The 17045-nt window shown below is 42.7% G+C and overlaps 1 protein-coding gene across 1 annotated transcript in view; it reads right to left on the bottom strand.

Moving 5' to 3' along the window:
* Positions 1-17045, bottom strand: part of DGKB (diacylglycerol kinase beta) — a 374677-nt gene that overhangs the window by 31179 nt on the left and 326453 nt on the right. The gene's annotated exons all lie outside the window — the stretch shown is intronic.

A 17045-nucleotide genomic window follows, 5' to 3' on the forward strand; every position in this document is an offset into this window, starting at 1 on the left:
TGTGACAGTCCCAGATTGTAGGGACAACGATGGAGACCAACTCCCTTCAACACAACATACTTACAGACATTCAAGTCCCAGTCAGTTTCCTGGACAGTCAACCACAACCACAGTGCACCTCAGGCATGCCTGTCCAGTAAACGGGCGGTCCTTGCCCACTTACTGGTGTGGCCCATCCAAACACCACCTCTGGTTATGCGAGGAGCACCCACTTGTGGTCCCCCAAACACTGTAATGAATGCCTTATTGAGTTACTGCACATACAAAGGAGTTCACTTAAACTTTATACTCTAATCCTGGAACATGGACTGGGCACATCATTGGGACTAGGGTCCAAGATGTGGCACTGTACCGGAAAACTGGGGACAGTTGGTATCTACTGTTGGCAGGCAAAGGAAACTCCTGTCATATCCCCAATTATGAGGACCAGGGAGAATGTAAGTGTATGTAAAGCCAATTTTCTTTGTTTTAATGGAGTAGGGAATGGTTAGGAACCATATCAGATTTATTTTCTTTTTGCTGTTTACGACTTGTTGGGCGAATGACCCTGCACTTCCTGTTTCAGAAACACAGCAGGAAATGAGGCGCTGTCTCCAAAGTGTTGAAAAATCTCCCTTATAGGACAGTTGTCCCCCATTATATAGATATGTTCTTTGGCTGGAAATCCATGATGTGTGTAGCGGCATCTGAGGATACATTGAGGGCATTTTATCAAGAGTGGAGCAAACAGAACCTGAGTAGTTGCCCATGTTAACCAATCGGATTCTCTCTTCAGCTTGTTCAGTTAAGCTTTGAATATGAAAGAAAAAAGCCAATTGGTTACTATGGTCAATACTTCATTAATCATTAAAGTGGATATCATATCATTGTTACCGTTTTACTGGCAACTTGGTGAACTTGACTAGACTAATAGCATGGCATGAACAGTGAGAAATATATATAGTTACATAGTATTTGAGGTTGAATAAAGACATTAGTCCATCAAGTCCAACCTATTAGGATCTCATTCTAGGAGTACCCGTACCCCTGTATATTACGGTCCCTTAAGAAATCGTCCAAAAGTTTCTTGAACAATTCCACATTATTTGCTGAAATCACCGCCTGTGGCAGTGAGTTCCAGACCCTAACTGATCTTACTGTGAAGAACCCCCTTCGCCCCTTGTGCTGGAATTTTTTTTCCATCAATTTTAGGTGATGGCCTCTAGTTTTTGTAACGGAGTTAATTTTAAACAGTTTATCGCTAATGTTGCTACCACCATTAAACATTTTGTACATGGAAATCATATCCCCCCTTAATCTCCTCACCTCTAATGTGAACATGTTTAAATTTAAGACTGCCTAGTCTTTCAGTGCAAAGTTAGATATTGACTTTCAACTGCATAACATACATTGAACCATGGAATCCTTACTGTGAATACAGTATATGTGAAGGTCTATATAAGTTTTTACAAGGACCTTTATTGGGATCTCCATATTGGTTTCATAGGGTTGCACATTACTTAGTGATGACTTTATTAAACTGGATTTAAACCGGCCATAATAATTATTGCATTACCTGAGGGGGAGGTGGGGTATTTGCAACAACATTGACAATTTTAAAATTTTCATGAAGGGTATATAGATGTAGTATTTGATATTAATGTATTTTTGAAGAGTTTGTAATAAAGCATTTTTGGTATCTATACTGCATACAACAATCCATAGTTGAACCCATTTTGGCTTCCTTGGTAGCACTTGCTTTAACCAGTGTAGTAAGGTTACGATCAATAATCCACTATATTGGATAAGTCGGTGTTGAAGTCTCATGAGGGTGACTCCCAGAGTTTTGCAGATGTTCTTCTCTAATCCCTTTAAAGAATCTTAGGGTCTATTTTTTGGAAACGATACAAGAACCTTTATTGCAAACGTAATGCATATTTAGGGATTGCTCTAACTGTTTCTATAGAAAGAGAGAGAGAGAGAGAAATAGATATATTTAGATATATATCAGAAAAAGCACAATGTGCATTAAATGGTCAACCATTGGAATATTTCCAAAAGTTGCAGGTCCCCCTGGAGCCAGACTGGGGTGTTTCTACAAATCCAGAGGGAGGACACGGCTGTACTACAGCAGGGCAGGGATTGAGAATATTAACAGACTGTTGTTGGAAGGGGTTTGCATTGTGGAGTTCTGCTGAATGACTTCAGGATTCCACAGTCAGTGAGTGGATACAGCGCCTGGGAATGTTTTCACAGGTCTGCGTGTCTCCTGCCCTGTTCCATAATCTCAGCTACTTCACGTGTCTCCTCCTATTAATGCATTGAGTAAACAGAGGCAGCTCTCATGAATGAAGACTGATGTCAGCACATTGTGAATGGAGCATACAGCGCAGCTGACCCCGTGCACTCGTTCTCGGAGCTCAGATAAAAGTCACTGGGGAACTTGGCGGCACATTTCCTTCAGCTGCTCGGCCGGCTATTCTACTTCCACTGAATGTATCAGTTCATGCGATATAAGACACATCACAGAGGAGAGGGGATAAAAAGAAAGTATAGATGATGCCCATTTTATTCTCTACGTTATGGAAAATAAAATATAATTGCATGCTGAAGTTAATTCTGATGGAAATAAAATAAATATAAGTATATTGTGTCTATCTGTAAGTCATACTAGCAGCAGTTTGCCTGTTTGATGAACGGTTTAAATGTAGAAAATAAAATAACATTTTGTGTAAAAAAAAATTAAAACACTACTCAAGTACAGCCCAATTTACTTTAACTGGGAAACTTTGGTTTAAGTATTTTTAAATACATATATTTTTTATTAACTATTGCATTGATTTTTTTTTATGTGGCTTTCACTTTTAGCAGGCAGCGTGGGGGGGAATGGCATAGACTTCCCACAACCTTCCAATAATATACTAGTGATTAGCTGCCTGAATGTTTGTATGTATCAAAAGCTTGTTTGTTTTAAACTTTAAGGTGATCATAATAAACTGGCCACTCAGTGTGTATATATATATAAAATGTAAATGTAACACCATTTTTTCTATTAGTTTGTGTGTGTGTGTGTTGTAATGTAATTCAAGTAGATCCCATCGCACTCCTGACCGGATATAACCCTAGATAATGGGTGGGTGCTGACCACATGTGTTGTAGACACCCCTCCAAGCTCACCCCCTTGGTGGACTACAATCTAAATACAAATTAGTAAACTAAACATGAGATCGTAGTCCATCACAGGAGCAAGATTGGAGGGATGAATATTTTACAACACACACAGGGACCAAGGGGAACAAGGACTTCTGTATTACCTAGAGCACTATGGAAATGATGGTGGGACATGAGGAACAAAAGATGACTATGCCTGGGTCAAAAACAAAAAATCTCTATTGATCGACCAATAATGCATTTTGTAACACAACGGGACACTTGTATGCCCAGTCCCAAGATTTGAAGAACTGACTGAACTGAACTGCTGCTCCATGCTTTCTGTTACCTTAGAAGACAGGACTGCAGTCCAGATCTTGATACCTTCTAGTTCGGGTTGCCTCATAATCATTTTCTTGAGCAGGCAGTTAAAGTGACACTAAACTCGGGAGTTAAATCTTAAAATTGCATGCAAGTCCCTTCACTATTAATACAATTGTATCTTATTTGTGTATCACTCGGCTGTAGATCCTCCAATCATCTCTGAATTGGTGCTGACACTGTCCTTCCTTCTGGAGGGGGGGGCTACTTTTGTTCCCCATGGTCCCTGTGTGTGTAGTAACATAGTCACCGCTCCAAGCTCGCTCCCGGGATGGACTACAATCTCATGTTTAGTTTACTTATTTGTATTGCGATTGTAGTCTATTACAGGAGCGAGCTTGTAGCGGTGGCTACTTCACAACACACAGACGGACCATTTTTTATCAGGCTATATATAACTATAGCTAGATGTCTTAAATTTCCATCAGAGCTTTGGCAGTTTGAGGCCAACACAAATACATCCCAACCCTATATTTTTTGGCAGTGGAAATATCTGGACCCAGAAGGAGTAAGGCAAGCTAGCTGTGGCTTCACCCAAGTAGTAGGCCGATTTAGAGGAAGGAGGAGGGCAGATAGAGGATGCCGGCTAAATGTCCTTAATTGATATTTTATGATGTAGGTGGAAGAGTGGGGAATACAATTAAGAAAATATTTACAAAAACACAAAAGGAAATGAGTGTTCAAGACATTAGATGTTCTTTAAAGAAGAACCCTCGGGAAAAAGATTGTATTACAGGAGTGAACGTGGAGCGATGACTACTTTACAACACACACACAGGGACCATGAGGAACAAAGGTAGCCCACCTCCAGAAGGAAGGACAGTGTCAGCACCAATTCAGAGATGATTTGAGGATCTACAGCCGAGTGATACACAAATCAGATACATTGTTGTTCATAGTTAAAGGAGAACTATGAGTTGAGTTCTTTTCACTCACCTCATAGTTCTAGCCGACCTGTGACAATGAAACTGTCACAGGCCGGCTCATTAGATCGGGAAGTGAGTGAACACATACCGGCGTTCGCTCACTTCTCGATCCTGCCACGGCTCTCTGTCGTGACAGGGGAGGGGCTGGATTCCCCCCTCCCCGCTCTGATCCTCCAGCGCTGACTGGCGGAATGGACGGGGGAGGGGGCGGGTACAGCTGGCTCTGCCTCTAGATAGGCAGAGCCAGCTGTCACTCACGCAGCTGGGCGGATCCAGACATAATTGTAGCTCACGGTATACTGAGCTTAGGGTGACGGGAGAAGGCTAGTTTGTGTCCTCCCGTTACCCTAAGGAGAACTATGGGGAAAAGCCCTAACCCCATAGTTCTCCTTTAAGGGACTTGAATGTATTTTTAAGATTTAACTTCTGAGTTAAGTGTCGCTTTAAGGATTTTTAAAATATATTTAATTTTTTTCTATTTTTTTCAGACCTATTTTATGATTTTCAGTGCAAGTTTGCCATTCGCATCGTGGAGCGCCAAGAAAATAATTAATACAAATTAATTTTTGATTAACAAGAAAATGTATTCATTGGTAACTCACCCGAAATCCCGTTGCAGAAGGAGCATATTGAGAACTTCTAATGCCGTGAACAATGAGTATTATAACAATTTCTAAGTGCACAATGTGAACCCAATTTGACGGAATACAAATATGTGACGTTGTCTTTTGCAGAGAAGCACATCTGTAAGCGACAATGCAGGCCTACTCCCAGCTGGACACTTTCATAATGAAATGAACCAATTTGTCTAAATTTTATGCAGATTTTCTCTGCAGTGAAGTGAAGGCTGGAAGGGATGCTGTTGTCTCTTCCAGCGTGTAGCGTGGACAACTTGCCCCGTCGACAATTTGCATGAAAATTAAGATTATGCAGGAGAGCTTTATTGAATCAAGAGTCTGAAAAAAAAAAGTTAGAACTCTGGAAGACAATGCCCAAAGTTTGAGTCTAAACTTTGCTCTACAAGCTTCTAGATAGTTTGTTTTTCACATAATAACATAGCTTAACCCTTTCATGACCAGAGGTCATTAATGCTTAGATGCCCAGACCAAATTTTTCCTTGTTAAGACCATATCAGTTAATATGACTATAACATGACAATAACTCTATAACTTATTTGCCTTCCTATATCATTTTCACATTAATGCTAAGCATGTCAACAGCTTGTGCGTGCATTAGAATAGTATATTAGCAAAGTCTTATTTAGGTTGTAAAGCAGCCAACAGCCGAAGTTATAAGTCTGCCCCCCCCCCACCCCTGCCTTAATGCAACAGAGTTGGACCACTGTGCTCTGTGAGTAACTAGTGGTATATTTAATGCTACAATTGTATATGACAATTACAGTATTAGATAAAGGGACACTGCTATCTACAGACTGTCATGGTAAATTAGCACAGTCTTTCTTAGGTTGCAAAGCAGCCAACAGCCACAGTTAAGAGTCTGCCCCTCCCTCTCCCTGCCATCATGCAGCAGAGTTGGATCACTGTGCTCTGTGTGTAACTAGTGGTAATATTTAATGCTCCAATCGTATAGGACAATTACAGTATTAAATAAAGGCACAGCAAGGCAAGACATTCCCCTGCTCCCTACTCCTCCTTCTCTCCTTTCCAAGCTAGTAGGTGGACAGCTGCTGGAGATTGCTCTGTCCCTTGTAATCTTTTACTGGACAGGAAGTTCAGGGAAACAAAGTTGAGAGAGTTGGAGCTCTTCAGAAAGATGATGACCGTAAGTGCTTGGGCAAAACTTAAAAAAAAACAAAAACGTTTCTGTACATTTGTTTAATCTGGATTCATTACTGAAATTTTTTTTGAGACGTTAATATTACTTTAGGTTTAAATAAAATAAACCTATCAATTAAAAATAAATACATTAGTTAATTATTAATTAAAGGAGAACACTCAGCCTCATAGTTCCAGCTGACCTGTGAAAATGAAACACATACCGTCGCTCGCTCACTTCTCAAACTATCCCTGCCGAGAGCCTCCAGTGCTGACTGGCGTAACAGACGGGGCGGGTACAGCTGGCTCTGCCTCTAGATAGGCAGAGCCAGCTGTCAATCACGCAGCTGGGTGGATCTCAAAAGCGATGTCGGGATCCGTCCCGGCTGCGGCGTCTCAGTATACCGCGAGCTATGGCTCGCGATGTACTGAGCTTTGGGTGACGGGAGGACGCTAGTTTTGTGTCCTCCCGTTACCTTTAGGAGAACTATGGGGAAAAGCACTAACCTCATAGTTCTCCTTTAAAAAAATAAATACAACTAATTCAGTCACCACATCTAAGGACTTGTAAGCTGCAATAAATGATGATGATTGTTGTTGGGTTTAGATCTACAACTCAAACTGGAAAATAGAAATAAGAGTAAAAAAAAAAGAGAGGCAAGCTAATAACGCGTACTAATAATTTAAAACTTTGTATATAGACTCTATTTACAATTCAGAGGAAGTTTACTGTCATACAGTATCATACAGTAAGAGTCCAGAGGAGGGCAACCAAGCTCATAAAGGGGATGGAGGACCTGAGCTATGAGAACAGGCTACTAAATTTAAACATGTTCTCATTGGAAGTAAGGAGATTGAGGGGGGGCATTATTTTCATGTACACAATGTTGACTGCGGATAGCAAAATTAGCAGCAAACTCTTTACAATTAACTCCCTGACAAGGACAAGAGGCCACCACCTAAAATTGGTGGAGAAAAAATTTCACCACAAAGGACGAAGGGGTTTCTTAGTTAGATCAGTCAGGGTCGATTGGACGATTTCCTCAGGGACCGTAATATACAGGGGTACAAGTACTCTTAAGGATGAGAACACACAGGGACCTATACATACGTACACATACATACACTAGGTTGGACTCGATGGACATATGTCTTTATTCAACCTCAAATACTATGTGACTATGTGACTCCTATATGATTTTTTAATTAATTTTGGCTGAAAATCTCCAGAACAGGTAGTTAGGAATCGGCAATCAATCACCTGCTATAAATATTGTACAACATCTTTGATTTGTTTCTTAATAAAGCCGGATTTTTATTTTAACATTAGACACGTGCTTAGTAAATGTCCAAGTGTGAAAAAAAAAGACCCCTCAACTTTGTATTTATGTGTTTATTTTGGGTGCTATTTATTTCTCAGACATCCAACATTCTCAAAATTTTTTTTAACAAATGACAAAAGAGTTCACATTTCGAAGCCATGAATGTTCTGTCCAGAGTCACTTCATGTTCACCTCATAAGTCTTAATGAAGTCTAATTAATCATGCAGTGAAAAGGCTCATAATATTTAGCCAGAAACCCAAACAACATTCTTTTATGTGGCTGTATTTTTCTTGTGAGCTTTAAATGCACATAAAAAGGCCCTGTGAAAACACTTCTAGCTTGTGTTAAAAATATGTCATCATATAGGTGGAAAAAAATGGTCAGGCTACTTTTTCAATTAAAAGGAAAGAACGTAAACAGATGCAACCGATACCGGCAGGCTCAGAAAACATATTTTAGAAAACTAGAACTGCAATGAGCAAAAAAAACAAACAAACAAAAAAAAAACCACAAGAGTTTTTTGTGCTAAATGCTGAACCCGAGACAGATATAACATGCATAAATTATTGCAGCTCTGTTTAATACAGGGTGACCGACGGGAGGCGGACGTTTTTAGAACAGGTAGTACACAGTAAGTGGTGATGGATTGTCGAGAATTCAATGTTGAAATCAGTGTTCAATGTTGGTTGACATGAAACCGTTCCCAGTCGCAACACGGTCCTCAGGTTTGTTGAACATTTCAGAACAACCGGAAACTATGAAGAAGAAACCACCAGGCTGCGCCCGCACCGCGAGGACGCCGGAAAACATTGCACGGGTGAGAGAGGCGCTGGTTAGGAGCCCCGGGACGCTCTGCTCGAAGACAAGCAAGTGAGTTATCGTTGAGTCCTGAACCAGTGACCCACTCAAAAATTCTGTAAAAATGTAAAGACTCGCCACCCGGATTCCCAATTAGCAGGGAAGCTGTCTCCATGCTTCCTCATCACCAGGTGATGAGACTGCATGGAGCCCGGTTTCTGGCCAATCAGGAAGCCGGGTGCTGTGTAATGATGTGACGCCTGGCTTCCTGATTGGCCTGGAAGCCGGATCCATGCTCCCTCATCACCAGGTGACGAATCAAGGTGGCCAATCAGAAAGCCGGGGGTATGTAATAACTCACCGTACAGCTTACTGATTGGCCAGCTTCCCAACCAATCAGGAAGCTGGACAACAAGTCATTACACGCTGCCCGGCCTCCTGATTGGCCGGGAAGCTGGCTCCATGGAGCCGGCTTCCCGGCCAATTAGGAAGCCAGGCAGCGTGTTGAAATGCACCTGTAGTAGGCTGAGTCCGAAGTGGATCTTAGGCTGAGGATAAGGCGAAGACATGGTCAGGCAGGCAGGGTCGGCAACAGTCTGGCAGCGAGGTACAAAGTCGGGATCCAGGAGAGTAGTCAGGAGGCAGGCTGAGGTCTTGACACGATCGGGCAGGAAGGTACAAAATCGGCAGGCAGAAGAATGGTCAGGAAACAGGCAAGTGTAAATCCAGCATATAACACAGAGGCAGCTCACACAGGAACTAACCCAAATCAACGGGCTCTGAGCACAGGAAGTGTCCGGCACTTAAAGCCTGAGATAATTGCAGATCTTCTACAGCTGGTTGGCAGGTGGAGCCAAAGTGTCTGTTAGGAGAGTTGCTCAGTACACAGAATCTGCAGCAGAAACCGAGTCCTTCCAGTGGCTGAATGGCTAGGTCTGTGCACTTCTGTGTCAGAGACCCAGTTTCGCACCCCGAACAGGGGCTGTTCAGACAGGTACGTGACATGTGTAATGACTCGCTGCCCGGCTTCCTGATACCGGAAGCTCAAGTATCGGACTAGGCATCGGAGTATTTGGCCGAGTACGAGGTACTTGCCCAAATACTCGGCATCAGCACCAATACTAGTATCGGTATTGGTGCATCCCTAATAGAAACCTTTAGCTGGTATGCGGCAGCATAAGAAGACAGATACTAAATTATAAACATTGACTGAAAAATGTTTTCATGGCTTTCAAAGAAGTATACAGTAAAGGGAGTTTTTAAGTGTCGGAGTTTTTGTTTATATTCATCCGGAGAAGCTGACTTTGTCCTCCTGTATTTTTCTCAGCAATATCTTGCCTTAAATACTGATGTTGGACAAAATAAAATAAAAAAAGTCGAGAGAGAAAACACAACAAAGTTCTTTTCTGTTTTTATCAAATTTGATTGCTGCAGCTGTTCCTAGTTTCTGTGTTTTACAAACAGGCCTATTCAGTGCCTTTTGGCAAAAGGCCAAAGTACCATTAGAACATGCTGTACAAAAACCTTCTATTCAGTTACAGATACTGAAATATGTTTAAGATCAGTGAGGGTCATCTGCAGCGAACAGTTGTGCGCAACAATGAATTTTAATGTTTTACAAGTTCACATCAGCATCGGACCATTGTGTATGGAGCGGCTGGAAGTACTGCGTTGGGGTAGGATTAAACCCTCAAGCTTTTTTTCAGTAATGAATCCACATCAAGCAAATATACATCGCCCAGCAAAGCATTTCATCAAAACTTTGCCCAAGCACTTGCAGTCATCATGTTTCCTGAACAGCTCCTACTCTCTCAGCTCAGCTTCCCTGAACCTCCTCTCCAGTACAAGATTACAAGGGACAGAGCAGTCTCCAGCAGCTGTCCATCTAATAGCTGTCAGAGCACAATGATAACAGACAAGCAAAGGGTGCTAGTTAAAATATTCATTAAGAACAGTGTCCACAGGAGCAAGCAGAATCATAAACCGGAACAAGCAAGTGGGTAGTCGTTCAAGCCAGATCAGGAACACGGAGATCAGCGTCATCAAGGAACAAGCCATGAGCAGGAGCCAGAAAATTAGCGTTGGCAGGAACAAGCCAGGAGCAGGACTAAGAGGAGAAGGTCAGCCAGGATCGGGTCATACACAGAATCAGGATACTCAGAGCAGCAGAAATGCACTAGCAGGAAGTCCACGCAAGGGCACGGTCAGACTGGACTGAGTGGTTTATATATAGTGAGTGGGGTGACATCATTATTCAGAGACCGGAAACTCCCATCTGGCTCTCTCAGATGATGCTCTCCTGTCTGGCCATAAGAGGGAGCCTGGGAGTAGTGCGCAACGTTCCAAAGTCTGCTCAGACAAAGGAGGACTCACAGGTGAGTAAAATGGCAGCCAAGCCAGAATGCTGCAAACCAGTAAAGTCAGAGTGGAACCCTGAGACTAGCTTGGGGAGGAGAGAAGGAGGGTTATTCACCAACTTGCCGAAGGATCTAGCCATAGCTTCGGGTGATCCTTTGGGGGGAATTTATCAAAACTGGAGTACACATGATGTGGAGCAGTTGCCCATGGCAACCAATCAGCATCTCTCTTCAGTTTGCTCAGGTAAGATTTTAAAATGAGACGGAGAAGCTGATTGGTTGCCGTGCAAATCAGCTCCATAATTTGTCTGCTCCAGTTTTGATAAATCCCCCCCTTTGGCTCACTTGGGCCGCCGGAGCCCTTTGGTCCAGTCGAACCGAAGGGCTGCTGTACAGGGTATTCACAATAGCTTGTACAGCAGCCGAAGGCAGGTGATCAGCTCAGCTGAGCCGAACGCATATGCCTCGGTTCGGCTGAGTCGAAGTGACAGCCAAAGCGGGGAGAATGGTCTGCCGAAGCCGACCGTTCTCCGCGCAAATTGCAACAACTGGGCGAAGCCAGCCGGAATGTCTCTGCCGAGCTGTTGTCATTCAACGACAGGCCAACTTCCTCAGGGTATTTGAGGACACTGGGCTGTCATTAAATGACAACAACTGGGTGGAGCCAGCTATGACTTCATGGATGCCTCCGCCCATTTGTCTTGATTTTTCCGGGACCTGCGGGCAGACTGTCAGGTGACAGACAAATGTAAACAGTTGGGTGGAGCTAGCGGGTATTTCATTTTATTTAGTTGCCATCCTCGTGGATAATGCTGGACATCGTGATTTACCTTAACATTATGTTGTTGGATCAATTTTTTTTTAAAAATAATAAATCTGTGTTTTCTTTTTATTTCAATAAAATGATTTTATATTAAAGTCTGGTGTGTATATTTACATTTTTATGTCACCCTTTAGTGAATGGGAAGGAGTACAAGTTACCCTTACGCATTCACAAGGGGGGCCACATCTAGGTGCCCCCTTCATTAAAGGGGGTACCCCTATGCAAATAAGCCCCCCTGTCCGCAGACCCCACATCCAATGACCCAGGGCTTGTGGGGAAGAGGCCCTTTTCCCCATCGGCACAAGGACAAGGTGCTTTTCCAGGGGGGACCCTGGAAAAGCACCCTCCCAGTGCCGAGGGCATGTGGCCTGGTATGGCGGGGGGGGGGCACTCGCTTGCTCTCCCCCTTTCCTGCCCTGCCAGGCCTGTGCTCGGATCAAGTGTCTGGTTAGGAATTTCAGAGGGGACCCCACATTTGTGGGGGTGGGGTTCCTCCTTAAAATTCCTAACAGACCTAAAGGGCCTAGTATGACTTTGGGGTGAACCACATACACTTTTTTTTTTTACTTGGGGTCCCTCCTAGTTTTCCTACCAGACCTAAAGGGCCTAGTATGGTTTGGGAGGAGGAACCCTCACTTTTTTTCCCATTTCTTTCTTTTACATTTGTTTGGATTATTTTCCTAACTTTTTTTGACATTTTATAAAATTATTTATCTTTTTTTTTTTTTCTTTTGTTAATTTGTTTTTTTTCTGCTCACTACTTCGGAGGTAGCGAGCAGAATAACCAAGCCGAATGCTGCTTGGCGGCATTCGGCTATTCACTTACTACCGTTTGGCCCCTGTGAGAATGTTGGATCGGCTGAGTCAAACGGCTTCCGCACTTCGGCTCAGCCGAACATGCAGAGCATGTTCGGCTTACCAAAGCTAGCAGATTAGACAGATCAAAAGGTATTTAACCTGGAAGAATGAGGCCATAGGATGAATGAATGAGCTTAATGACCCCCTGTGACGTACGCCCAGCCCAGACTCGCTGTACGTCAATATCACGTGACCATACACCAGTCTGAACCGAGCGTGAGCGTCACAAGGACGTGGCGATACCACTCTCAGCCTCACCCTGCGCAGAGATTTCCCAGCACCCACCCCACCCCTAAGGTTGTAGGGGGGTGTAATAAAGCAAAGAGTGGTGCTGACATCATAATGGCATCACTGCTCTCTGTAACAGCAAAAAAACACTCACCACATGTAAGAGTCAAAGAGGAAGATACCCGGCATGTCATGTGACCAGAATGGAAGAGGTAAAACTTCCTTCAGGTTATTTTTTGTTGTCTGTGTTTTGCTGGAGAGATTTTCCTTTACTTTCTGTCTTCAAGAAGCAACAGAAATTGAGAAATTCTTCCAAAATGGGGAATTCCCATCTTAGATACAGCATCTGCCACAAGAACATTTGTCCTCATTGGAAGATTTCCCAAAACCTCACTTTAACCAACTCTAAAATTTTGGATTTTCCCTTACTTTCTGTCTCAGTAACAATGGCACGGCAGTGACACAGACCACAATATAAACTTGGCAGAGGTCCTAACCCTTCTCTGCTCTATCCAAAAAAAAGGACATAATGTCTACCCTATCCAAAAAAAAGTAAATTTATAATAATTATGATAATAATAATTAAAGTTTTGCCTTTACATACACTTTAACAGATAATGAATAAAGTATTTATATTGGAGATTAACAGGACTTCTGTATCATCTAGAGCACTATGGAAATGATGGTGGGACATGAGCACCAAAAAATGACTATGCCTGGGTCTAAAACAAAAAATCTCTATTGATCGGCCAATAATGCATTTTGTAATACAACAGATCACTCGTATACCCAGTCACCAGAGGCGTAACTAGAAACCTCAGGGCCCCGGTGCAAGAAACCATTAAAGGGAGCCTGTCACAAGATTTAAAGAACTAACTGAACTGAATTGGTGCTCCATGCTTTCTGTTAGCTCGGACGAGAGGACTGCAGTCCAGATCTTGTCACCTTCTGGTTCGGGTTGCCTCCTAATCATTTTCATGAGCAGGTAGTTAAACTCGACACTCAACACTCGACACTAAACTCGACACTAAACTCAGGAGTGAAAATAGAACTATGGGGTAAGTGTTTTTCCCCATAGTTCTTCTAAGGGTCACGGGAGGACATAAACTAAAATCCTCCCATGACCCAAAGCTCAGTAGATAGCGAGCTACAGCTCACGGTATACTGAGACCGCCGCAGTCGGGATGGATCCCGACACCCAGCTGCGTGAATGACAGCTGGCTCTGCCTATCTAGAGGCAGAGCCAGCTGTACCCGCCCCTCCATTCCTCCACTGACCGCTGGAGGATCGGAGCGGGGAGGGGGGGAATCCCTGCAGGGACCCATTACTGACAGTCACTGCTTTCTGCAGGTAGATGATTGAGAAGTGAGCGAGTGACGGTATGTGTCCGCTCACTTCCCGATCTATTAAGCCGACGTGTGACAGTTTCATTGTCACATGTCGCCTCGAACTATGAGGATGAGTGATTTCCACTCACCTTATAGTTCTCCTTTAAATCTTAAAAATACATTTAATCACCTTAACTAGTAACAACAATGTATCTTATTTGTGTATCACTCAGCTGTAGATCCTCAAATCATCTCTGAATTGGTGCTGACACTGTCCTTCCTGCTGGAGGGGGGCTACTTTTGTTCCCCATGGTCCCTGTGTGTGTTGTAAAGCAGTCACCGCTCCAAGCTCACTCCTGTGATGGACTACAATCTCATGTTTAGTTTACTAATTTGTATTGAGATTGTAGTCCATTCCAGGAGCGAGCTTGGAGTGGTGACTACTTTACAACACACACAGGGACCCTGGGGAACAAAAGTAGCCCCCTCCAGAAGGAAGGACAGTGTCCGCACCAATTCAGAGATGATTGGAGGATCTACAGCCGAGTGACACACAAATAAGATACATTTTGGTTAATAGTTAAGATACTTGAATGTGTTTTTAAAATGTAACTTCTGAGTTTAGTGTCTCTTTAAGTAATTTTAGGACACAAAAGACCAATATTAAGGAAACCGATTATTTTGTAGCACACACATTGGTGTTACACAAATGTATCAAAATAAAAAAAAAACCTCTTTCAAATATAAAATTATCACTCCCTGGTGGAAGAAGTTTATTTGTTTTTTTCTCTGGACAAAGATTATTTTTATGATTTCAAAAGCCAAAAAGTTATTATCTTTCCATTTTATTTTCAAATGTGATCCGACGTTAAATATAAACTAGTCAGGAAACAATAAAAAGTCTGTTCCATCAAGAACTTAAATCTCTAGAACCATTTAGCGAATGGGAGAAGAGGAAAATATTGATGAGGAAGTTTTACTTTATTCAAATTCAGAGCTGAAATGTTTAATCAGACAACAATGTTATGGCAGGAAGTGGTTGGGTGGACAATAGCTTCAATCCTTCTACGCTCTATTCTAGGAAATAGGTTTGGCTTTCATTGCTGTAGGACATGTGGTAACTTTTTAAGTATGCATCTCCCTCTCTCTCTCTCTCCCTAATGACTGTAGCGCACGGACAACTCTAACAATACTTTTGTGCTGTTTTGGTTGGATGTATTTATAAAATAGGGCTTTATTATAAGCCCATCACAAATATCTAAATGAATGTCTTGTCCTAAAGTGCTAATCACACAAAGAAAGGGATACAAATGATAACGGTGCCAAGAATCAATTTTCTAAAAATATCGGTGGTTTGAAATATTGTTATATAAATAGTGGACAACAAATATGTCAAATACGGTGAAAATATCCCGATGAACAAGTGGGCATAAGCGACGCGATGACAAAGTACTTCACCAATATCCTGATCTTAAAAGGCTCATTGTTATACGTTCCAAGAAGAGTCTTGACTGTAGGCCAATTTCCAAAAACCCCCACAATTAATGGAATGGAATTTGCAGCTTTTGTCAAATCGAGATAGTATCTAACCATTGCGTAGAACCTTGCAGTACTTGAAAGACCACAAGCTTTCTGTATGGAGATGTTTCTAAAGAGTGACTCTACCTTTGAGTAGGATTTCAGTGATAAATTATGGGGGCCCGTCAATGATTTTGATATAATGAGCACTTTACAGTGCTCATTATATCCAGCTATGGACAGGCTAAAGGTGGCTATGGACAATAGGGGTCAATTAGTCATGCAGGCATGGTCCAATGGCCAGGAACTACAAATAGTAATATCACTAGTAAATTGAAACATTCAGCTAAGGTGCACATCAAGGCATTTGTCACAATTCCTGGGGTGTGAGCCCACAAGCGAGAAGGGAGGCACGCGATCTCCCAGGGCGTGGAGTCTAAGGGCCAGCTGGTGTTCCACCAGAGACCCCTTCACAGGAGTTTAGACTTAGCTGTGTGCTGACCCCAGGTTGCGACCCTCAGATTCCCCCTGCTTGCGCGTGGAGAGTTCCCGTACATGCAGGAGACAAAGAAAGAAGCTGCGTCCCAGAAAAAGGATGGGAAGGACTGAGCAAAAAGAGATTTGGAAAATGGGCCAAAGGTCAGGGCAAGCGGCAGAGAAACGTAATCAGTAGCACTAAGCCGAATCGATATACGGGAGATCAGTCCACAGGACGTCAGGTCAGGAAAAAGCACACGAATGGGAGCACGGAAACAGAGTGTTGCTCAAGCAACCCAAACTGGTCTGAGAATGATTTCAATAGAGAGAGAGAGAGAGAGAGATAAGAGGCAGTACAGGAAGTAGCAGGAAGCAAGGCATACTAACCAACTCTGTGCAACGAGAGCACATGCTTGTAGAACCACAGGTGCCAGCAGACCCACAGCAGCAAAGAGGTAAAAACAAATGCAAACCTGTAAAGCAAAGATCAGCTCTGCAGCTGATCTGTGACAGCATTACCCAAATTTAGCCCCAAGCCTCCTTCTCTTAGCATAATTTTTTTCTTTTACCTTTCTTGCAGGAGCAGCTGCTGAGAGCTGAGTTCCTATTTAGGCAGTCCCCAGAACTACTTCTCCCAAGTGCCATTTCTCTACACACATGATGTTTACAGTCTCTTGAGAGTTAAGGTAGCAGCATTGATTTGCTGAGAATTTAATGTTTACATGTGGAGTGAAACAGGTAGGGGTGGGGGGATCGGCCGAGTTCTATAGCATACCTGGTTGGAATTTTAGTGCACTAAAGGCACTGTCATTTTTGTTAAATTGATTTAGTCACAAAATTCACTTGTGCAAAATTTTTCCTAAAGGGGATCACTCAATTTCTTGCATTGGCATTCTTAGACAAAAACAATTTTATTTTTGTATCTACGGGGTTAGGATAGTTTATTTAATTTAGTGTTCATTGTATTTGTTTCCCCTATTTTTGATCATGATTTATGTACCATCACTGTTAAAGGTGACCCTTTAAGAGGAAATAAAGCCAGGTGGAGGAGGCGGGCTTCCAGATCATGTGATTGCTGCCACAGTCATCCTGTGATCAGGATCCAGTCTCCTTAGATCCTGAT

This window comes from Nanorana parkeri, unplaced genomic scaffold (genome assembly GCF_000935625.1).
Source record: "Nanorana parkeri isolate BGI_ZX_2015 unplaced genomic scaffold, ASM93562v1 scaffold300, whole genome shotgun sequence".
NCBI classification, from domain to species: Eukaryota; Metazoa; Chordata; class Amphibia; order Anura; family Dicroglossidae; genus Nanorana; species Nanorana parkeri.